Here is a 25,534-nt window from a genome sequence, read left to right as displayed (position 1 = left end):
TTTTAAAAGCTCCAAGCCATTAACTTTATTTTTACTGAATTCAGCATGGGGTGACAAAAATGCATTATATCATTACAATCAACTTTTACATGCAGACATTTATCTTTGCATTCCTTAAATTCATTTTCTATTTTATATCTGGTAATTCATATTAATTTAAAATACATGATTTCTTACTAAAAATCTCCAGTTCATAAAACCAAGGGTTTATAACTTCTCCTTAAAATGTTATATTCCTTTATTATTGAAAATTCAATGGTTTAAATTGCTAGGCTTTTTTAAATGTTTAAAGGATTAAGTTTATTTACCAGGAGCAGACAAACAAAACATAATATAAAAATAGCTTTCCAGAAGCTATTCCCATTCTTTTCTTCCCTTTCTCCTGAAAACTGGTGTTTTATCTTTACAAGTTCTCTGTCATTCCATCGGAAAGCTGCTCTTCTTCCGGTTTCCTAAGAGATGGTGAACAGTGCCAAAAAACCCGCTTTACCTAAATTCCAGAGCTCATTTCAGAGAGCAAATGATGGGGTGGGATGTTGGGGCAGAGTAAGAGATACAGATTCTGGTGAGACTGAGAGTCATTCACAAAAGTTACAGGGCTGTGGTGAAGGGAGAACAAAAACAAACTGGGTTCTCACAAGTGGGCAACAAGTCAAAATGACAGGAATGGTGAGGTAGCAGGGCAGTGTGATTAGGCCCACTGGTGCTATGCCTTCTGATAGTAGTTCTGAACAGAAACCAGACTATAATTAACAATAACATGTAGGTAATTAATCTTTGAAAGTTGAGGCAAAGAAGGAAGGATGGCATTAGACCTTGTCGCTGGTTTATTCAGTTTCTTAGGCTGATGTGTGAGACCATCTTGGGTGAAATCTTAAAATCATTCTTTGCTAAGATGATCAGCTCTCATAGGGTTCTTTCTCTGCACTCTCCAATGATAGAGCCCACTGGTTCATGCCTCCTGGAAAACAGTTATTCTAAAACAGTGTAGGTAAAGCACTGATGAGACAGCCTTGGAGAACATGTTTCCAGGTAGCCTGAAACCCAGCAGACAATGTAGCTGTTGCCCAAGAAACACAGAAATCTACATTGTATGCCAGGTTCATGCCCCAGACCTGGATGTTGGGCCTGCAAGTTCTCCCCACATAAGACTTCAACACAATTGCCTGCTGCATTCAAGATTTCTTGTATTTATCCTCTTTACCACAGGACAAGACAACCACAAGTCAGAAGGCACTGTTAGGACTTATCTGCTACAAGTGAAATTTCCTTAAAGTGTCATACCAACAAGTCGTCATTATTTAATCACATTATTTTGAGAATGCCATCTAAAAGTCGAGAGATGAAAAGAGACAGATGGATGGATGGATGGATGGATAGATGGACAGATGAGAGAGACAAGGTAAGATAGATGGGTCGGTAGATAGATAAACAAATAGGTAGATAATGTTGTGACCAAGTGATTGATTTATAGATAGATAGATAAACAGACGGGTGGGTAGGTAGGTAGATACATAGATAGATGGTTTTGTGACCAAATGATACCTTCCACAGGGAGAAGAGAGAGAGAGAAAAAAGAAAATCCATGGATAAAATATCCACATTCCTCCCTCTTGTGGTTGAAATCAAATACATCTCACCATTTATAAAACCTTGATGGTTCCCATACTCCAGCTAATGGTGGAAGACTTACCACCCAGAGCTTAACTCTGTATGTGTATATGTCTGTGTAAATCAAGGTAAACCTTTCATTATTAAGGACGTCCCAGTAATCTTGCTCAGGACACTGTAACAGAAGCTAGAAGATGCCATCAGAGACCCAGTAGCCAGATGTAGCTGCTGATTACAAAAGACAGGATCTACACTGGCTACTGAGCCATTGAGGGTACCTACACTTTCCAGCAGCTAGATGATCCACAGCCTTCTGGGGAGGGGCTCTGTGGAAGGAAAGAGAAGACATCAGTCCTGGAAACTTATGTGGAAATGGTATCCAGAGATTTCAATTGCATATTTTCTTTATTGACGTTCTGACAATAATCCCATGTATGCAGTTTAAAACAACCTCTAGATTTGCTCACTTACTCAACAGATATTGAGTGATAGTGAGTAAAGTGTCAGATACTTTCTCAGGTGCTAGAGATCCAGCAGCGAACAAAAAAGATGAAAATCCTTGCCCTTCTGGAGTGTACATGATTGTGAGAAAATCTACAATTGATTATTTGGCATGCTTTTGCAGTAAAATGTAATATATATACAAATACGAAAAACAAATAAGTAAGCAAACAAAAAACCCAATCCATCATTTTATCGTGGCCTTGAAGCATTTTTGTTTGCTTCATTCTACTTTAACTTGGGTAATCTAGCAATGATGCACATATGTAAAATAAATTGCGGTAAAAAAATATTGTTTCCTGCTATAAAATTGAGGATGATACAGTTATTTCCACCAAATGTCTAAAATACCAAAGAAAACTGCAGAAAAAAGTTACAAAGTATTCAAAACAGCAGCTTACCAGCATGTCAGTTCCAAGCTTTCCTTCCATAATACAATGTAGATATTAAAAATGTTAGAGGATGGGTGTCCTCCCCATAGATTCATTCATTCATTCATTCAGCCCAGAAATGTCTACTGAGTGCCTCCTCCATACTTTATGCGAGGCACTAGGGATGTGACACTGAACAAAGTCCCTGCACTCATGGAACTGGGAGTCTAAAATTTAAGGTGCAGGAAAGACAAAATAGAAACTCGACAGATATGTATGGTCATTTCATAGAATAATGCAATGAAGAGGAATGCTATTTTCCATAAGGTAGTCAGGGAAAGCCTCATTCTGGGTGTGACATTTGAGCAGATCGCTGAAGTAAGAGGAGGAGAATGGTGCAAGCACCTGGAGAGAAAGAACATCACGGAGAGAGGCAAGAGTCAGAACAAGAGCCCCAAAGCAGGAAAAAGCCTGGTGTCTTGGAGAAGGCATTCTTACATTAGCACATGACCGCTGTGCCAGTTATTGTTTTTGACTTTTAGGATTATTCTAGAACGTAAATAACTATGCAACTTTGTTCCAAGTAGATGCATTTTAGAATTCTGCCTTCTTATGAATTTAAAACGCTTTGGCTATTACTTTAAAAAGATTTAGGAAAGCTATCATCAATTGGAAGAAAGGCTGTATTTAAGAACTTTAAATTAGTACAATTTGACTGGACATGCAGCTGGACCACAGAATGACATTCAAATATTTATTGCCAAGAAAGTGGCTTTTTGAAAAAAATGTGTTAGCTATAAGAAAAGATGACCAGCTTTCTGGGAGCTCTAAATATATAAATTTTAAGGGAATGACAACTATTTAATCACTGACATCTAATTTTAAGAGGGAACTCACTTGCCAAGTTATGGTGTTTCACCAGGTGGTTAGCTCTTAGGGGAGGAGAAGGGTGGAATTTATATGGTGAAGTAGGTTTTTGTTTGATTGCTTTTTTTTCTTTTTAAGTAAATTAAAACCATCTCTATCTATGAAGTCTATTTTGGCATTGCCTAGAAGGCGCGGCATACATACCAAAGTGGGGGAAAAAATCTGCTTGTACAGGTTTGGTTGAATCTTACCCTCAATGTAAAACAAAGCATTTATAGAACACACAAATTTACATTTCATAAACCCCTAAAACCAAATGTTCACAACTCTACTTTTATGAATAAGACTGACAATTAAAGTGGGGCAAGGGTTTAGCCAAAATCCAAAGGATCATCTTCTATAAATTTTGGTCTATATTTAGATTAGAAGAATGGTATTTTTTAATTCTCAAAGCTTGCCCTATCTATCCTCCAAATCTTCCTAAATCTAAAGAACTGTAAAGTTAGTATTTCTTCTACTTTTAAATTCATCTAGGCAATATGAAAAGGAAAAACTGTAAATGAATTTTATTAAAGGCCACTCTATGGATTAGTGTCGACCACCAACCAATAATACACATTGTTAAGGCTTATTAAAGTATAGAGAATAGAATATATAAGGAATAAAAGTCAAAGAAAAGAAATAGGGTCTAACTAAAAATGTCACTTTACATAATTCTATTATCTATCAATTAAGAGGACAACTAGGCCCCGGGGAGGGGTGACAGAACTATAACCAAGGTCCTCGCTACTCAAGACCCAATCAGAATGCAAACAAACAAAACAAAGACAATACTTAAAAAACTCCCATTCATTCTAGCTAAAGACCATTTATTTGAGGTACTCATAATGGGACAGAGGTTTTAAAGGGAGGAAAAGACTGATTAAAAGTTAAGCCTGCCACCTGCTGTTGGAAAGCCTGCTTGGAACTGGGATAAAGACCATTTCTTGAAATGGTAACCTAGAATTTGAAGAGCTTACCCTCCAGAATTAGAACAGAGGTGACCTATAAATCAAACCAAGAAGTAAAGAAAGTCATTGATGTTTAAAGCCAAGATGACAGATATAAAATGACATTCTCATCAAAGTTTCACTAGAAATGAAAGAAACGCTGCTTTGTGGGTCATTCAACTAAAGGAAGAGTGGACTTACCCTGTCTTTTTAAGGGATCATACTGATAATTCTATTTTGCCCACCAAAAGTATCCCAACCTTTAGAAATTGTAGTTTTTAGAAAGAAATTTTGACCCCAAACACTAAATGTGGAAGTAAATGAAGAGGGATGAACAATTTCATAGCACTGCCAGAACGTTAACATTACCAGGTCAAAGTTGTAAAGTTTGGCTCTGGATGTCCGCCTCCAACCTCTATCCATGATATTTCATATACTTTAGTGCACATACCAGAAGACTTCTGCAAATAGGAATACAGTCAACTTCTAAAACATATTTATGGCAACAAAGTCAGAGTTTACTTTAGAAACAAACAAAAACTGCCTCCCATGGGGTAGACCTCATACTAAGTGTTCTCACCACACACACACACACACACACCCCCCACACACAGGTACAAGGAAATCCTGAGAGGTGTTGGATATGTCCATTATACCTTGATTGTGGCGATAGTATCACGGGTGTTTGCATATACCCAAACTCATCAAATTATACACATTAAATATATATACTTCTTTGTATATCAATTATACCTCAATAAAGTTGTTTATAAAAACAATGTACCTCCCACGTGGTTAAGAACAAAAAGCTTAATTAACTCTAACTATAGCCCAGGAAAGAAATGCACACATATACACACAGTGTGCCGTGGGGTGAAATTATGCCAGAGGAAAAACCAACCTTTTAAATACAGGTGTCTAATTAAAGTACATTCTTGTGAACTTGGATTCCTTTTGTGTTATGCTAGACTATTTGAGCCACGGTCTCACCATAACCAGCACGTGGTCGCAGCCCATCCAGCTCTTGCATACCTGAGATCCTGTGACCACACCAACCAAAAACATTTGCACCAGCTGATGGTCACTTGATTCGCACATAACTCTATTTAGTAAATTGTTCTGCGAGTCAACTTGAAGACTGAGGTGAACATTTTCTGAGGCGTTCCTGCTCAAGACATTTTTTTAAAAAGATATTCCCTGCCAGAGAATTCTAGTCTGAACAGGCCTGGGAAGGGATGGGGCTGGCACAAGATACTAAAACAAACTTCTAAAGGCGAAACCACTCACAGCCCATAAAGGCAGACTCAGACTAGTTTTTTAAAAATAATATTCAGCAATTAGGCGTATGCCTTTAATCCTTCTCAACCAAAATCAAATTTTTTAAAAGAATCATCGGATGAAAACATGAATCATTTAACTCATTAAAAAACAGAGAAAAAGGATAGTTTCTACCTAAGTAAAAGCCTTTTTATGGACAAGTTCCAGAAATTAACTGCACTAAATCCACATGCAAAGATATCTCTCTCTGTCACTCTCCCCTTCTCTGAAAGAAACCCCTAAGACATTCTGTTCATACAATGTCGGTGGTGTGCAACAGTGGTGAGGAATTCTTATCATTGAAAAAGAAGAAGTAAAATAATTTGCATTCTATCAATGCTTAGTAAACAAAAAAAAGAATATCAAAATAAGGTAAATGCTTTCTAAACCTGTAAATGATAGAAAAACCAGTCAGTTCCCCCAAGAACTCCTGACTTAGACTTTTATTTAATAACAATTAATCCATTATTGTTCTACGCTATTACTGGGTCATTCTAAATTTGGTCTCATTTCTAATCCTTGTGCTGTTTTCTAAAGGCATCGACATCACATACACCTAATATTGCAGGTTTCATTTATAATCAAATCTCCTGCAAGTTTCTGCTTTTGCCACTGTACAAAACTCCTTTTGTCATTGAATGTTCCCATGAGACAATATTCTTTGTTTGGTCTTCCTTGACTCTTCCCATCAAGTTTCACTGAGCTCAGATGGACTGAAGGAGGAGCAAATATTTGGCCTCTGCACAATGCTGACCCAGCTCCTCTTCTCCCTCTGCCGAGTCCAGCTCAGAGACTCTTCTGGAATTCTAAAGGGCCTTCCCGGAGTCCTCCAGAAAGTTAGCTGCATGCTACTACTCAAGGCTGGCTCCTGATCACTCAGTCTGTGTCTCAGCCAGAAACACAAGGCAAATTGCTCTTTAAATATTTGTTTAGAAATGTGTCTCCCATGAGAACAGGAGCTCTTTGAGGGTAAGAATTGAGTTTTTTTCTCTTGAGATTCTCCAGGTACTAGCACAGTACATTGGATCATAGTAATCTTTTCGCAAATATTTGTCAAATAAAGAAATCTGAGTGAAGTACCTGACACCTGTACTGATACACTTCAAAAACACCAAAACACAGTGGCCGAGTTTCTCAATTTCAGGAAAATTCTTATATTTCCTTATTCTTTAAACATGACTCACTTCCCATCTTAGTTTTATGGTATCTTTCTTTAAGATATATGGGTATTTATAGGATCAAGCTATTTGCAGAGGAGTGTATTTTCCTAACAGAAGTGTGGGCTAGTGAAAGCACTGTCTTCAAGTGAACGTTTCTATACAATCCCAGTCTGTAGCACAGAAGAATCTTTGGGGTTCAGGAAGGCTATTCTAACTGCCTTCATCAGTGCATGTACTAAGGAAACACGACCTACTCTAGTGAAATGAAAAACATCAAGACAATTGAACAGGTAATGGTAGGGGAAGAGGAGAGGAGAATAGAAGAAAGAAAAGAACAAGGGGAACATCCATATGTTGCAATTTCTTTAGCTTGTGATGGTTATAAAATGAATTATATTGTAATTAAATGAAGCCTCTTCCAAAAACCATAGATGTCTACCAGAAGCTAACATTGGGCATCAACTATTATGAGGTTTATGGTAGTATGCTGCTGTCAAAATTATGCGATTTGTGTAAATGGCTCATATCACAAAGGAGAGAAGGAGAGAGAGCTAACAGATGAAGAGTGAAAATTTGGAGGGGCTAAGAAAAATGATTTGAAAATGACAGAGGGCTAAGTGTATATCCCATACTTAGTGACACTATCTGATGACCTAGCGGCTACAACACCCACAAGATATCCAGCAAAGAGGAGCAGGATGAAAAGGTGGATTCTACTTGTGTAACAAAGATAAAATGGAAAAGTTAATTGAGATTTATAAAGAAAGACTGTTCTGATATGTGTTAAATGAAGGAAAAAGGGGGAAATGGCTATTTTTTACCTTCTAGAGAATGGAAGAAAGACAGTAGTATAAAGTTCTAACGTACACATCAAGTATTTGCTCCCAGAGTGGTCACCACCCAGCTGGTAGTAAGGAAACCAAGTGTTACGGTGGTAACAACTCAGTACAAACCAAGGGCCACGAAGTCTTGATGACAACATTTTTCTCCCCCTTATTCTCTCCTTATTGATGCTGGATTACATCTATGTTCACAGTGGAGGGTTTTTGACAGTGTATGGATGGTTCTGTAGAGCAAATATAGGTGTTCAGAGAAACAAAATGTCAGATTCAAAAAACCGTCAAAACATCAAGCTCTCAGCTTACGATTAGAGATGATTTTTGAGATGGTCTACAAAAGTAGTCTGGAATGTAAAAAGGAAAAGGGATAATAAAGAGAGAAGGCCATTGAAAGTGACAAAGAGCAAGGAAGAGAGAAGTCGGTCAATATAGCCAAGGAGAAAAGGGATGCAAGAGAAGCCCAACACCCAGCCACAACACTGAGGCATTCAGAAATGAGGCAACAGCTTCATGGGCATCCTCTACCAACTAGGTCTAAGTGGGAAGGTTATCAGTTGGAGAAAACCAGAAGGTTGGGAGGGGAAGGATACAGGAGGAGTGTTTCTCAGGAGCATAAAAAAAAAAGTTAGAAAAGGTGAGCATCCGGAGTCCAAGAGAAAGGGAAGATTATTCATAGGCCTGGGCAAAGTCAAGAGATGAAGGAAGGAAGTCTTTCTTCCTGTGCGGGGTGCAGGGAGCAGCAGTGGCCAACTTTATCGCTAGGTTGAAAGGGGAAATAACAGAAACAAAACTGCTGTTTATATTGATGGTAAGTAACACAGGGGAAATCTGGTTCCTCTTTCTATGAGTGGAGAAAAGAGGTCAGGAGAGGTACTTGGCACTAAAGGATAGTATAACCTTGAAAGGACTGGCTCAAAGAGGACAAGAGAATGTGTACATGCGAGTGTATGTGTGTCGGGGGGTGTTATTCTAGGGGAGTGTGAATGGCATTGTGCTGTAGGAGTAACTTGCAGTCAGAAAAGAACAACAAAACCCTCTCATTTAGAGAAAATGGCAGGGCATAAGGAGCTCAAAAATGAAGCGTAATCCTCAACTTCTACTGAGAACACACTAGACCTAAGCTGGCAATGCTGGAAGAGTTGTGAACCTCGGAGCCTGATGAGCAACCCCAATATGACAAGCCAGGAATGATCTCAACTCACCTAAGTCCAGAATTGTCTAGTCCTCTTCCTGACTCAGCATCCCTAACCCTGCCTGTTCGTTCTCCTGCCTCCCATTCCCAGCTGGTGGGCAATGGCATCGAAACTGTTCAAATTTCTCACTGACAACTAGTATTCATTCTGACATTATCTCTCCTATAAGTCTTACTCTGATTATTAAACTTTCTGGAGTCTGGGGAATGAACTGTGAAAGAAAAAACATCTATACAATGCTAATTGTTTTCACGCTAAGAGGTCCAACTCATCCTACTACTGGGATCACTAACAGTTAACACAAACCCTACGCTGACGGGAGAAAGCTGTTGTGTACATTACTTTTCTTTCATATCTGCCCCTATGGAAGCCAGGATGGGCCACGGAATTAGGGATGGAATAAATGGAAGTACTTAAAAGGGTAGAATCTAGAGGATTTGGTGAAAAAATAAAAACAAAAAAAACAGGGACTCCCTCAATTGAGATTCATCCTTAGACAAAACCTTACAATCTTTGTGCTCTCATATTATTATATCACCTGATTTTCTAAGGTTAATATAAACCTGACTGAATTGTAAAATCATGAATAAAAAGTTTAGAGACTGGAACTCTCAAGATCAAATCAAGAAAACAAGTCACATTTTGTTTTAGACGTGCCAGTATGGACAGACAGAAAACTCTGAGGAAAACTGTCATTTTACCAATACATCAAATAACAGGTTACCAAACAGCACTTCTCAAAGTGTATTCTTTGGAGTAGTAGACCCAAGAGATGATTCACAAAAAAACAGTTCTTTGAATCCATTAAATTGGGGAAATGCTGTAGATGTACCATAAGTTCTTCTTGAAGTTTCAAAATAAATATAAAAGGTTCTGAGAAGTCCTGCAGGAAATAAACCTGTTTAATGTTAGTCAACTCAGCTTTTCCTGAACTCATTTGACCACAGAATTTTTTTCCCGTCTCCTGAAAATGTGTTTTGTGACCTGCCATCCTAGAGAGTACTAAAGGCTGTAGCTGGTCCCCACGTGGTTTATCACATAGGCAGGGCAGAAGGATGGGTGGCAACAGACCCACCGAGAATTCTCCCAAGGCAGGTGCCTCAAACCAGGATTGTAAAAGGGAAGAGGGATACTGAAGAGAAAGGGCCACTAAAAGTGACAAAGAGTGAGAGATGTCAGTCAACACAGGGAAAGAGGAGAGGGGTGCCAGACATGGGCCAATCTTCTTGGCTAAGTACACCTTAATGTCACCTGCTTTTCATTCTGTTTTGTCTCCTTTTAAAGCGACCAGTTTCAGTCACCGGGACCCAACTAATGACTGCTTAATATCTTTCAAAGAAGAATTAAAATTGTCCAGTACACAAGATAGCATTTATTATAAAACTTTTCAATCTTGATGGAAGCAATGGTACAACTAATGGAATTAAGTTCTCATGTTTCCCTGTTGGTTTTACAAAGCCACTCACTCAGTACCATGCCATCAGTAATCAGGCCTGATGAGGACAATTACATGGTAAATATCAACACCCGCTGTGTATACAGTGCTGTTCAGCTACCATGGCTCTTTCACATATGAGTCTTTGACCCTTACAACAACCTTGTGAAGACTATGGTTGTGTTATTATCCATTTACAGATGGGGAAACAGGATTAGAGGGGATCATTGCCATGAACACTTCATACACAAATAGAAGGGACTCTAATAACTGCCTGACAAATTGAGGAGCAAAGAGTCCTGGGCAGATACTCAATGACCTGAGTTTGGGGAAGCAGCAAGGTATAGTAGGGAGAATGGTGATCTCTGCCCAAGAAGACAAGGACTCTGTGATCCAGGCAAACAGCTTGGCTTCTCTGGGTCTCAGTTTGCTCCCCAAGCAAATGAGGATAATGTTGATTCTACCTATAATGGGATCATTGAAATGATCACACAAAATGAGATTTATTAAAGTACTTCATCAATTTTCATGCACTCTGCAAACAAAAGAGTTTTATTTCTCTCACAATGGTGGAATCTGAAGGTGGTATTTTCATGTCTTAACTTTGCAATCTGAACCTCGCCTCAGATCCTTTAGCCCTCACTGTACAGTAAGTGCTACAGTAGTTGTGTTTAAGTGCAAATGCTTATAACCCAGGCAGGCAGCTGGCCCCACAGTGCTGGACAAGATACTTCCTGAACCACTTATTTCAATGCCTTGTAAACAGGAGGAACCAAAGCCATCACATTTATTACGTACACAGTTTAACTTTGGCTTCTCATCTATGCTAGAAGGTTATATTTCTATCCTTAAACCATTAAAACTTTGTCTTTTTTTCCCCAAGAGATGCTAAGTTTTTACTTTGCCAAATAAGGGCATTTTTAAAGCCTCCATCTACTACAACAGTGATGGCTCATTTTTTTTTTAAATTGAAGAATAACTAACACAATAAAATGCACATACTTAAAGTGTACAATTTGATAAGTTTTGACATATGTACACACTCATGAAATCACCACCACAATCAAGATAGTGAAATTATCCACCAGCCCCAAAGTTTCCTTGTGGCCCTTTTGTAATCCCTCCTACTTGCCATCCCTACCTCCCCCACCCCAAGCAACCACTGATCTGCTGTGTGTCATTAGAGATTTCTTTGCGTTTTCTAGAATGTTATACAAATGGAGTCATACAGTACATACTCTTTCTGTTTTTTGTCTGACTTCTTTCACTTAGTGCAGGGTCATCCATGCTGTTGACTGTATCAATAGCTTACTCCTCATTACTGAGTAGTACATCATATGGATACCCCATGATTTGTCGATCCATTCACTTATTGATGGACACTAGGGTTGTTTCCAGTTTTCAGCTATTATTTTAAAACTGCTGTAAACATCCATGTACAAGTCTTTGTATAGACATATGCTTTCTTTTCTCTAGAAGTGGAATATCTGGATCATACGGTGGGTGTATGTTTAACATTTTAAGAAACTGCCCAACTGTCTTCCAAAATGTTTGTACCGTTTTACATTTCTACCTAAATGTATTATGAGAGTTCTAGATCCTCCACAAACTTGTCAACACTTGGTAAGGTTGGCTTTTTTCATTGTAGCCATTCAAGTAGGGGTGTAGTGGTATCTCACTGTCATTTTGATTTGCATTTCCCTAATGATTAATGATGTTGAGTATCTTTTCATGTACTTGTCATTTGTGTATCTTCTTTGATGAACTGTCTGTTCAAACCATTTGCTCATTTTTTTCTATGTTGTTTTCTTACTACTGAGAACTCCATCAGTTTTAATGAGCGGTGCAAGACTGATAACTAAGGAATTCAATTGAACTTTTACATAATTCATGAGTAGATAAGAGGATAAAAAATTCATAGTGATTATTTTCTAAAACCTATGCTGAACTAAAACATTCTCTAAATATTATGACAAACTTGAAATTATTTTAAAGCTTGAAAAAGATTTAATTATTTTTATCAGTATTGCTTCTAAGTCTACGCAGGTTCAGAACTTAATTAGTAAATAAAATAATCATATTTCCATGTACTCTAGTGGTACCTAAACCCATCATAGTTATTCCTCAGTGCATTAGCTAAAATCACCAAAGTTTCTGTCCCTAAGCCATATTTCATGCTTTGTACTAATTATAGTCTAATCCCAGAAGATTCCACTTTACAAAAATAATTTATGTCAAACTTGTGCCCACATTCAAAACCTGATGAAGACTAAAACCTTTATCACATTGTTTGTACAAACAGCAACAGCTAAAATGTGATTTGCAAGCACAAAGATGAATTCTCCTTTAAGATCTGTAGAGTAGGCTAGATTCAAGGGCAGCTACAGGCTTTCCTTTGAGGAAAAGCAGGCCCGGTTCTGCTGTGCAGAGCCATCGGTTCGTAGCTCAATTGTTACAGTTGATGTGGGTTTCCTTTTAGATGCCTGGAAAATGACTCTGCTGACCACATCCACATTCTGAAATACTTTTTGAGAACTCGTAACCAAACTGCAGGAACTGACTCATTTTGCAGTGCCCAGCCACCACAATCGTTCCAGAATAGACTCTAGTCAAAGGCAGAAATATCAAGGTCTTAGAAGACAGGCAGCAAATTGTCTATTTATAAGGGGGAAGAAGAGGGGGAAATCCCAGGACACATGGGGCAAAACGGCTCAAGCCCCAGGAGACCACCAGACTTGACCGGCCTTAGAGGAAGCACCAAACAGAACACACCATTTCATGGGCAACATGTGCGTTTCCCTCCAAGCTAGACGTTAGAAGCTGGTGGAAAAGGTACCTTAATGTCCAGCTCTCTGTATTACACCTAGAAAGTAGATTCAGTTGAGAGATGTATGCAGGAGAATTTGGGAAAGATGGTGCCTTGAACACCCATTCCTGAATTTCTTGCTTAGTAAGTCAGGAGCATGCCCCTTGTCTCCCAGGAGATAAGCAGAAATGGACATCCTGTTGGGGATGCCAGAAAGAAGTGATGGAAGGGTCTAAGGACACCTAGGCTTAGGATCAGAAATTTGCTAGTACCCTGGGGCTCCCCTGCATCCTCCCTTATCCATTTCTACATCTTTGTCTCTTAGCTCCCAACGCAGCTCATCCAAGGCGCTCAGCTTCCTCACGATGTGCCAACTCTCACTCCCTCTCTCAGTGCAGAGTTCCTATCTTAGTTCAGGATGGAAAGGAGCAAACTAGGCCCTCCTCCACAAAACACTCTGTGTTCCCAAATTACTAATTTCTCCTCCCCACAAGTGAAACTCTCATTCTCTCAGTCAGTTTCAACCAGAGGCAGTGAGGAAATCCGGTCCAGTTGAACAAAACTATAAATGACAAAACCAATTAACTCTTTTCTGCAGGTGGGGCCCTGGCTAAAAGAATATGAGTGTTAACCCAAATGCATAACTAACTAGTGGAAAGTCAGGCTAGGGGATACAAATTAGGTATAAAGTCTCAGGTGGTGTGAAATAAGATAAATCTGGACAATACCTACAAAGAGCTATCAAGCCCCCGCTAAGCCCTGTATGCTGCCAGGCCTGTTACACAGTCCAATATCAATAAAATGACCTGTATATATATTTTATGTCTGTTCTCACTGACGCCATGTCTCTTAACGTGTAAAATCCCAGATGACAGAAATTGTATATACTTTACACAAAGGCAGGACCTTTAGTATCAGATGATGACAGTAAAAGAATGATAAGGGGCTACAATCCATTTACAGCAACCAACTCTATCTTTAAGAAATCGCAAAAATGTTTTTAGCACAAATTTAAAAGAGAAAAAGTAGATATAATCCCACTCCTCCAAACTAGAAAACTGCTTTTATTTTCCCAGGCTCCCTTACGTCCTCCAATTGTAAAATGAGTACCATGTAACACAACTTTTTAACCTGTATCAAACAGTAAATTTTCATACAGAATTATAAGAGGGAACCTATCAATTGACTGAATATAAAAGTAAGGACTACAATAAAGAAAACATTTTTAACACAGAGTTACTTAAAAACCATGCAGTTCAAAAATTCTAAACTATCACTGAGCGTAAAATCAGCAAAGACATGCCCCATGGAAAGCAAGTTTTTGGTAAGTACCAATGGAATCGACACATCCCACTGCTAGATATTTGAGTACCCCACACCTCTCTGAGGGATAGATGTGACAGAATTACCCAATTTGGGCTCCTTAGTTAATAAGGAGTTGATAGCTGAGCTTTATCTTTCTTTATCGAGGTTTTCATATCCTAACAATGTAAGTTACAAGAGTAGCATTTTATCAAAAGAGCCCTACGCACTCTGGTTGTGAGGCATAATGGGCTGGACTCTGATCCCTACATAAATCACTCATACTCTAGGAAAACCATCCTCTTTCTCTTTAGTTATCATCTCTTACATTCTAGCAGCTTCTTGCTATGGCCAACAGGGCCCTCTGTGATCTGCTATTCACTACCTCCCAGATCTCATCTCCTCCTTTCCCCCTTGCTCACTGTTCCACACCAGCCTCTCTTCTGTCCCTTGGACACACCAAGCTTGTTCCCACCTCCACTACAGTGCTTTTGTTTACTCTGCCTGGAATCCTCTTCCTCCAGATACCCTCATGCTTGGCTCCTTACTTCCCACGGGTAAGTCTCTGCACAAATATCACAACATCAGAGAGGCCTTTCCCATCATCCCTGTATAAAGCAGCTCTTCCCCAGACCTGTCCAACCTGGTTTTATTTTTCTCCATAGCACCTACTAACGCCTGGCATATAGTCATTTGTCCAATCACTGTCAGTCTTCCTCCTCCAGGCAAGCAAGAACCTTGTTCACTGCTATATTCCCAGGCCAAGAACACCATCTGGCATGTGGTAGGTGCACAATACAGGTTTGTAAAATGAACATTTCCTATATGATGTCTTCATCAATCATTCTACCACAAGCTTATGAGGTCTAGTTGGCAGCCTGGGAACTGTTTGTTAACACCTTACCAAAACACCCCATACTTCATGGGCCAGGTGGACAAGAGCTATAGGAGAGTGATGATTTCCCCAGCCTTAAGAGAATTGTGCAGGGGTTGGGGAGAAAGAACAGTTTCTTTACACTCTCCCTGCTATCCATGGGTAGAAGATAAGGGATGGTCTTTTAGAGTAAGGAAATCAAACAGAACAGGGAAAAATGGTTGAAATTTACTGTCTCTACCAACCTAACTTGTCCCAAACAGTCATTTGATCTTGTTCAGAAAGAAGAGCCCTGAGATAATGAGCCATCCTTTTAGATTGTGAGTGATTGTGTTTTTAAATCTACATTAACATTTCCTTCCATTGGGCCATATATACCTACTATTGATGTAGACTTCACATTTCATGCTGAAAGATATAAAACATTTTCATTGCCTTTGCTGCTGTGGTCAAACCTGTATCAGAAAACACACAAAGTCTGTGCCATTACAAAGAACTTGAATGGTTATGTGTTCTTCAAAAACTATGAGAAATGACACCCATCTTTAAATCACTACTAAATCACAAGTAAAGATAACAACTCTATCTGCCTTAAGGAAGAGTACTCCTAACTGTGGCCTGGTGCCAAGTAACACTTTCTGAAGTGTGAGTAGTATAAACCCTCCTCCCTATCCTCATGTCCTCAAAAGACAGGGCCTCCCTCATTTTTCACATCTTTACTTAGAGATATTTTCAAAAACTCATAATAAATTTAAATGAGAGCAGAGTAGGACTTTTAACCCCCAAATTGATTTAAACTTCATTTACAAATTATTTTCCAAGGCAACATCGTGGAAGTCTCTGTTGTCTCTTAATGTTCTTTAAACAGGAAAATGAGTTGAAAGCTTTGGGGAGGTCTTAGATTGTATTTACTGACACATTCTCTACTAAGAACCTTTCTTCTACCACCATTAAAAAAAAGAAAGAAAACCCATTTCTCTGCATTATTTTCCTGTCACAAGCCTTTTCTTTCCCTTACTTTAAAAAAGAAGCCTGGCTGCCAAAGGAAGATGCTTAAAGACTTTTATGAATGTCAGTCTGTGAAATGTGCTTTGTCTCAAAAATGGCAAAGGATCAAATAAAAGATGTAGTCATTGAGGTGAAAGGAACAAAGAGTGAGTTTGTAGCTACTCCTCTTCCTTCCCCTAACGGACCCTCACCCTGTCCCTTCTTTCGTCTGCCTGCAGGTAGACATTGAACGAGTTACATGAGAATACGGACAAATGAACGAACGAATGAACAAATGAAAGAATGAAGGCAGGGGTAATTAGTATATCCTCCTACAGGCTCAGTCCAAGGCCAGGAGATTTTTAAAAGAGATTTCCAGCACTCTGAATCCATAGGCTAGGGTAGCCTGCTCTCACCCTTTGAGATCAATTCTCAACCTACATTTCAAAGAGGAGGAAATTCTCAAGGTAAAACCCCTTTTCCTATATACTGAAAATTAACTATTCATGCAAACATAGGGTTTTATGCACATGGATGGTTTCTTGTAATTCTTTACTTAGAAGTTTTGCCCCTCTAGAAAGCATTCAGAACTAGATGGAGATAAAGGAGCAAAATATTAGTAATTACAGATTCTTACTCATTTTATTTGTCTGTGGATTAATTCTATATCGAATAGAATCACCTCCAGAAAGGGGATGAAAGTGCATCCCTAGGGCCCAAATGCTCGCATTCTTCTCCCTTCCACCCCCACTTTCAAGTGAAAACATTAGAGAAAAAAAGAGGGGAAGTTACATGAGTAAATTTGTTAGTGCATGAGATCAACTGAAAACCAGGAATTCCCCTCCTGGACTTTAGTGGCCTAATTAAAACTCATAAAACACAAATGACTAAAACTGCTCCCATTGATTTGTGAAATAAGCAGCAGAAAAAGTCAACTATGTATTTCACTATTGAGAGGGCCAGGCCTGAAAGATGTGACACTTTGCAGAATAGAAATGAGAAGACCATTTCTGAGACTTTCGGGTTCAGTCAACTTTTATTCTGCTTTTCTGCCAGAAATACTCACCATGTGTACTGGCAACAGCCTATCTGGATTTAGATTCTGGTTCCACAACTTATCAGCTGAGTGCCCATAAGTACATTCCTTTCTCTCTCTGTGCCTCAGTGTCCTCATCTCTGAAATGGGCATCATAATTGCACCAATGGGTTGTCAAGAGGATTAAACAGGTTAACGCAGGTAGAATACTTATAACAGTGCCTATCTAGAACATGGTAAGTGAACAATAAATGGCAGCCACCATCGTCATCACTGTTTTGCTTAATCTGATGCGAAAAAAGACATATAATTTAGAACAGACCCACAGGCTTTGAAACTAAACTGAAGTCTGTTCCTGAAAGGATTTGGGAAGGGAACTCAAGTGTGGGAACTCAAGTACCATTATTACTCCAGGGACCATAGCATATGATTTACACGTGTTATTTCATCCAACAGCCCTGTGAGCTGGTACTGATGCTACACTCTCTCTGGGGCTCAGGGAAATAAATGGAGTAGCTTACTCAGCTAGCAAGGGGCAAATTTAAGCACAAGTCTACTTGTTTCCAAAGCCTGGGCCTCTCATGGAGCAAATACTTCAATGGATGCTGTGAAGAGGCACCTTCTTGGGGTCACGGTAACCACTGTCACATCCTTGATACTCATCGCAAGATGTCTGGAGGTTTGGAGATTTTTTTCAGGTAATCAGAACTTTGAAAGCACCCTGCAATGTTTTGCTGGGCCCGTACAGATGTACTCAGTTTCTCTCATTTTTAAGAACTCTAGTCTCACATTATATATATCACACAAATCCTAATTGAAAGAAATCAATCAGTTTTTATTTAAAAAGTCTTTATCCATCTACTTTTAGGAAAAGTGTGAAAACTAAGCTTTCTTCCAATACCACCACTAATAGGCTTTCAACAGAACAGGTGCTTCAGGAGAATTAAACTCTTTCTAAGCAGAAAGGGAGGATCCTTTAAAATAAAACTTTAGGGGCCGGCCGGGTGGCACAGCAGTTAAGTGCGCATGTTCCCCTTTGGCAACCCGGGGTTCGCCAGTTCGGATCCCGGGTGTGGACATGGCACCGCTTATCAAGCCATGCTGTGGTAGGCATCCCACATATAAAGTAGAGGAAGATGGGCACAGATGTTAGCTCAGGGCCAGTCTTCCTCAGCAAAAAGAGGAGGAGTGGCAGTAGTTAGCTCAGGGCTAATCTCCCTCAAAAAAAAAAAGAAATAAAATAAAATAAAACTTTAGCTTGCTTTTCATAATCAATGACTCCCTCTTCCACCTTAAAGTAACCACTTACACTTCCTTTTTAAGCAAGTTATTACTTTATTAGATTGACCATTTAAAAGAAAGCAGCTAGAAACTATTTTACCATTAAAATATGGCTAAGAAAAACAAAATGTCTCAATTATTATAATGACTTAAAAAGCATATTATATTCAACTTTTATATGGATCTGTTCCTTTAAGAATTAGAGAAAGAAAATCAACTACATAAATGCTCTAATGATGTATTTACATGACTTTATTTATAGTTAATAATACATATGTGTTTTTTATGTTTTAGATTATCCTAAATACTTTGGAATATATAAACTAGAATAAATATAGGATTGAAAGACAATAGGCTACAGTTGAGAATTTAAGAACTTGAGCCAGGAAATATCCAAGATTAAATCATTTACATTCTTTAGTGTAATATATGGAACAATTGTTTTATATTGATTTTTTTAAATTTTTCAAAGGAAAAGGGTAGCAAGTAGGTGCGTTTAAGATGTTTTCACTGGAATAAATGTTATGTATAGTTCCCCGGTTCCCTATCTAAATTGAAGGTAGTTCGTAAAATATAAAAGTATGTTACTTTGCACGTTCTCCTTAGTAATTTAAAATCTTCTTGATTTTTAAAATAGTCAAGGATTATGTTAAACTTTGGTTCAGTTTCCTCTCCTGAACAAAGACATCAGTTCTCCAAATTCTGATGGCACAATCAAAACAGTTTAAGGAAAAAATTCTCAAGACTGTGAATACAAAGATGACAACTAATAGTAAGAAAAATCCAATGGGCAGAAAAAATTTCATTATTTATAGCAATCTGAGATTGATAGGAGGGAATGAGTTTGAAGATGGAGGTCAAAGAGAAATAAATCTAGGACCTTTAAATTTGTTCAAAGATAACATTACTGCTAGTGTTTGACTGAATGCCAAATGAATAAGTAAAACATACCATATGTCAGATAGAAGTTCTAAGAGAAAAAAGTTAAGCAGGGTAGAGGGATAGGAAATTTGGGAAGTAGAATGGGGAGGTTGCTATCAGCTTGGACCGAATTTTTTATCCCTAGGAAGATACCAGTACTGGAGAGACACCTTAGATATTTTTTTGAGAAAAACTGTTAAAACTATCCTTTCATGAATTCAGAGAGTCACACAGTTCAAGTTCCATAGGCTGCCTGATTTGCCCCAAGGGGCCCTTGCTTTGTCCCAGTGTGGCTCCCCTGCCAGGGAGTTCACCCCTTCCAAGGTGACCCGTGCCCTCCCCAGAGCCCAGGCCTCCTGCTGGGTTAATGGCCCAGAAAATGTCTGCGAAAAGACTTTTTCCACTATTCAAGATAATTTCCTTGGGGCTAAGGAAAGAGTTATTTCACGTGTCTCAATTTTTCAAGATAAAGAAGTCAGGCTGACTGCTGATGAAGATCAATGCTGGGAAGCCTGTGAAGAGATTAAGAGCCTCTCAGACCCCTGGAACTCCCTGGTTCCCAGGGAACCCGTTATTAGCATTCTATAGTAGACCCCTGGTAATGACCATGGCGGTGATGTCACCAGCTTTTGATGACACCAGGCACAGAGTGACTAGGAACAAAGTAAACAGCTGAAACGCCCCTCTGACTCAGTCAAGAGTTCCAGTGCCTGTTTCCAGGCCTCTCTCATACCTGAAGTGGACTCATTAAAAGCAGACTGCAGCTAGACAGCTTGTCTTGGCTCTACTATTTCCTGGCTGTGTTACTTTGGGCAAGTTGCTTCACCTCTCTGTGCATTAGTTTCCCCGTGTAAAATAGGGATAACAATCATATTAGCCACATACCGTCTTTGTGAGGATTAAATAAGTTAATATATATAAAGCACTTTACACCCAAACACATCTACTGAGTACCTACTATGTGTCAGGCACTGTTCTAGAGGCCAGTGATTCATTTAGAGCAGTGCCTGGCACATAATTCAAGCTCAGTGTATATCAGTAATTAAAGGTCCACAAACCCTTATCTGATACTCAGATTATTATTCTGATGATTTTATAAAGGTAATAGGGTGACTAGTCTATATAAAACTTTATGGGGGTGTGGGACAGCACTCCATGATCAAACACATTAATATTTCTAGAGTAAAACATACAAACATTCATAGTAAGTGGGATAAATAAAGACTACAATAGCCTCACATCAGTTCAGGTCAGGATTTGCTGACAAATTTTTTACATTAAAATCTTTTGGTTTTCTGAGCTTTTTAGATTTCAGAAGAGATGGTGGACCTATATATTAAGTAAGGGGCAAAACCCACTAAAGTTTTCTTTTCCTTTCTAACTTCTGGATGTGCTAAGGACCAAATGAATAGTCAAAAGCATTTAGGAGCAGAAAATAGGAAGCCCTTCAGGCATGGAAAATCCACAACTGCATAATTAATCTATGTCAAATATTCTGTAAACAATCCCTCCCCTCAAAGACAGTGTGCCATTAGATCCTCAGTCAACCAATTCATTTCCACAAAAAAACAGGTTTCAACCAATCCGTAAGGGTTTGTAATCTTAATTTTTGAATATAGGATGAAATACTTAAGTTTTTTGTAATACAACTATTTTAACAGCACAACCTGATCTTTCCCATAGAAAAAAGACAAGCTATTAAATGACAAATAATTGACTTAAAAACACGCACTTTAAAAGAACACAGTATTCTCTGAAGTCAGCCTAGGGAGATGAAAACATGTTACACCAGAGTGGTAAACTATCCTGCTACCAAAGGAATTTTCTCCACATTGCATTTTAGGGAAATATTCGGAGCTCTTGAAGAGCTATACAATAACTGGTTCAAGATGTTCTCACTGCTGCTCACCACTGGAGAAAGGAGTTGCACAAACCTGTGGAAGTCGCCTTCTCCCACCTCTTTATTACCCCCATATGTTGTTATTTATCTTCCCCAACTTTTTTAGCCCCTTTCATTTATTTTATACCGAAGTATTGCTTTGTTCAAGACCTATGTTTACCACTCCCATGGCGATCCGTACACAAAGGCAAGTCAGGAAGACATGAAACGAACGGAGATACTTATGTCGCTTCATGGTTTTTTCCCCTTCTCATTATCCTCCTACTCAATGAGACTGTAGTGGGAGGTCTGAATGACATTTCCAAACCGAGAACTTAAAGCTACATTTCAACACCCAACCCCCTCAGTTGTCATAGGAACAACAGTATGAGGCTTATCTAGGTTCTAACAAACAGCCACTTGTTTCGCTAGCAAGTAAAGCTCCCCCTTCCAATCAAATATATACACACATACATATACATATCTCAAAAACATTTAATTGGGAAAAACTGTATACCATACCCAAAACTTAAGAAACAAGCCCAAAGGGAAGGTGTTTATATTCCTGAATATGCAAATATCAAATAGGATTTGAGAGAAATTATTTTGAGGTCTGTTACTTGACTCGATTCCTTTCAGTTTGTAGCTTGACATACCCACAAAGACTGTGTGTACTGTTAATATCTTTCAACAGAGTATACAAAAATATTAATACTCTCAATAACCCCAGCAGAGAATTCAGGGCAACACGATGTTATTTGTTTTACATCTATTTTTAAAAATTTAATAACAGAAGAGCAAATAGAATTGAAAACATGAAAATCTAAAGGAATTCTTCTGGAATATACTTTCTAGCATTTATTGTTTCAACCTGCTTCTATCATATTTTTGTCATTCAAAACAATAGCTTCTAAACGGATGAGTAAAACCTAAAAATTATATAAAGGCTTTTTTCCATTAAGCATGGCAGTGTTTAGCCAGATTATTAAATCATCATATTTCACCCAAGGATTTACATGAAATACAGAGCTGAAAATAATTGCGAATCACTGAACACAAGCTAGCAGATATAAATTACCTGTAAATATCTTAATGCTTTGTCACCATTTTTCTGTCTTCAAGACTCTAAAACCTATAAATTCACGTGCTTCAGAGAAACAAGTAGCATTTTTCCATATCCTCAGCCACATCTTAAGTGAAATAAGTTGTAATATTCACAAGTTTGAAGCACCAATCTGATTTATTGGAGGATCTGCCCTTAACGGCCATGCTAACCTTACTTTTTATCTATTTCTTTGAAAATAAATACTTATACAGAAGTCTTGAGAGTTATTAGTCTGAGAAAAATGATCTTAAAAGTTCTTAAAGTATATAAGAAAAAAAAGACCAATGAATAGATCCCACAAGATTCACCTTCCTCCCCTCCACCCTCATGCCACTCTAGTGCCAACAGAAAGAAACTGCAGCATTGCTCTCCTGTTTTTTATTATGCATTTTTCCCTTTTGAGTTGAGGATTTTAAGATTTTGAAAGTAATGGAATGGTAACTAAAAGTCAGAAATGCAGATTCAACTTTCAATTTGACTTAAGGTACTTAAAAAGAAACAAATAATATATCTTATCTTATATAACCCAAAACTTACAACTCTGTCAATAACAGTTTTAATTATATATATATTCACATTCATAAAGGAAGATCACCAAAATTACCTATATAATTACCAGCATTTGAAGAATATTTTTTCCATCTGACTTTATATAAGTAGACATCACATGATTGCTTCTATTGACCAATAAGAAATTGGTAAAATCAGGTAGCCACCCACCATTCTAGTTTTCTTTTCTTATCCTATTCAACTTTTCCTGCACAATCATTCTTAAGAAGCCAAACCAAGAAATCAGACATTCACGTCTAATATAAAATTGTTTCCTTACAGTTCATGAACAAGAATCTACTGTATATAAAACAGGTATTCAAAGATTTACTATTTTTTTCTGGAAATTTCGCACATAGGGGTAGCTCAGAGTCAAGATTAGAAAACGGAATTTAAGATTTCAGAGAAAGACAGACACATACACGCATACCCATAAGAACTGCTAATCACAATCTCTCAAAACGTAATGGATTAATTATATCGAAATAACCACCCCTTTGCTATACTAATGTAATCAAATAGAACAATCTTAAAATTCATGACATAAATGTAAAAAATCTATTACCATCTTAATCTGTCCTTCACAATCAGTAGGAAATGTTTCCAATGCATTACTTAAACTTTCATTTTGTAGAGTTCTAACTAAATACTTGACATCCTTGGGTAGAGGGAGGAAAAGGAGGGCAAGTTGACTAATTCTGAAAGCATCCCTTCAAATATCATAGATACTATTCCGACTAAATGGAAATCTATATCCATGGAAAGTTAATGCTGCAACTCTACCAAAAAGCCCATTTTGATTTTGTTTCCTCCCGCTAAAAAGGAAAAGGAGAAAAAAGCCAAACTAGTTGTATTATATATATTCGGCTAAAGTGGTAACACTCAGCTCATCTTTCTAAATTACCTGGCTTCTTCTCAGCCTTTATGCTATATTCTTAGGCTGCTTCTTTTTAGAATTCCTCACTCTGTTTCTGTGTTCTCTGGTTCAACACAGTTGTTAGGGGTCTGTGAACCATTTTACAATTCCCACACACACCATATGATATCTATTAGGGAGCAATGCCACTTTTTTCACTTACCAATTCTGGATAAAGCAGTATTTCTTGGTGACAGAAGGCTGCTGCTTCCGTTCGCTAAAACTCCCTCTTCACAGCTTGATAAATCTGATTATAAAATGTCTTTGTTCCAGATCACACGAGGTGCTTTTCCTACGAAAGTTTTCTAAAGAGTTATCTGCTTTTCATTCCTGTGACAAAACGAATAAGAACAAGGGGTGGGGGGAGAACAGGGAGTTAAGTCCACACAAGTTCCTGGCAAAGATTTTTAGCTGCATTTTTCTGAGTTTAATCAGTAAGCTATATTAAAGTGACAGTTACCAGTTCAGGAAGCCAGAGTTTGAGCAAGTCAGCCACAACTAGTTTGGGTGTCTTCCACTGATGTGCGGACCCCAAGAAAGCAGTCACTTGGTCATCTATCACATGTGGCTGAATCACTGGACACCCGCCGCCGCCCGTCCCCCCCCCCCCCCCCCCCCCCCGCCCCTGTTGAGCAGCAGCCCAGGCAGGAGAGTGGCTGGACGCCTGAAGTGGGACCTCTTATAGGGACCCGCCAATTAGCTGCTGACCAATCGCAGGCAGCACCTAGTACCTAAGTCACATGATAGGGCTGTCCCTATGACTGCAGGATTTCTGAATTACTGGGGTTACACAAAGGACACTCATTCAGGAAAAGAGAAAAAAAAAAAAAGCCATAAGCCGAAACAGAAAACGCCCTGGCTGTGACAACTCCGGCTTTAAAACAGGGAACACCCGAGCCTCACACAGACGGAGAAAGAGCCACAACCACGCCAGGATGGAAATCAGAGGAATGCCTGGCACATATTAAAACATAGTTCCAAAGCAGAGGCTGAGTTTACAAACTCACTTCAGCTATAAATCTACTCTTCCTCCCCCTTTCTCTATAGTCTCCCCAACAATTTTACATTCTAAACTTCTTTATTTTGAAAAGCTCCAGTAAGCCTCTACAAAGTGGCTGTAGGAAAACGCGTGAGACACACAAGACCCTCTCTTCTCATCCCCTCCAAATACCCCTAAAGGAGATTCAAAGTTTGCCATGAAAAAGTTTCTTAAGCGAAATGCATTTCCTTCACAATGGCTGGATAAATCAGGCAAAATTAAACACTGTCAGGACAAACTTGTACAGTAACTACCCAATCATACGTCTCTTCCCCTCTCTCAATCCCTCTCTTTCTCTCTCATGTAATCATTTTGGACTCTTCACATCAAGAACATTCTTGTTAAGTAAATGAGCCCCCCTTAGCGAACCAGTTACCAATTTATTGACTTTTATTTTAACAGCCTCAATTTATTTCTTAAATATTTTTTACGTTCTAGGAAAAATTCAACTGTGAACACCCCTACCACTTCTTTGACCCCCCAAAATAGTACTTACAAATGTTCTTTGTTTGGGTCTGTAGCTTTCTCCCCCTCCCCCAGACATCTGAAGCCAAAA

The 25,534-nt window shown here is 38.6% G+C and overlaps 1 long non-coding RNA gene across 1 annotated transcript; it reads right to left on the bottom strand.

Annotated features, from left to right (window-relative positions):
- On the bottom strand, nucleotides 1-24,535 carry LOC139042710 (uncharacterized). Its single transcript, XR_011499769.1, has 2 exons — nucleotides 24,400-24,535; nucleotides 1-24,269 (listed from the first exon to the last, which is right to left on the bottom strand). It is a non-coding gene; the product is annotated as an uncharacterized lncRNA (long non-coding RNA).
- Between the last annotated feature and the right edge of the window lie 999 nt (nucleotides 24,536-25,534).

This window comes from Equus asinus, chromosome X, assembly GCF_041296235.1.
Source record: "Equus asinus isolate D_3611 breed Donkey chromosome X, EquAss-T2T_v2, whole genome shotgun sequence".
NCBI lineage: Eukaryota > Metazoa > Chordata > Mammalia > Perissodactyla > Equidae > Equus > Equus asinus.
Note: the sequence above shows the minus strand (reverse complement) of the source record. Positions and strands in the feature narration are given on the sequence as shown.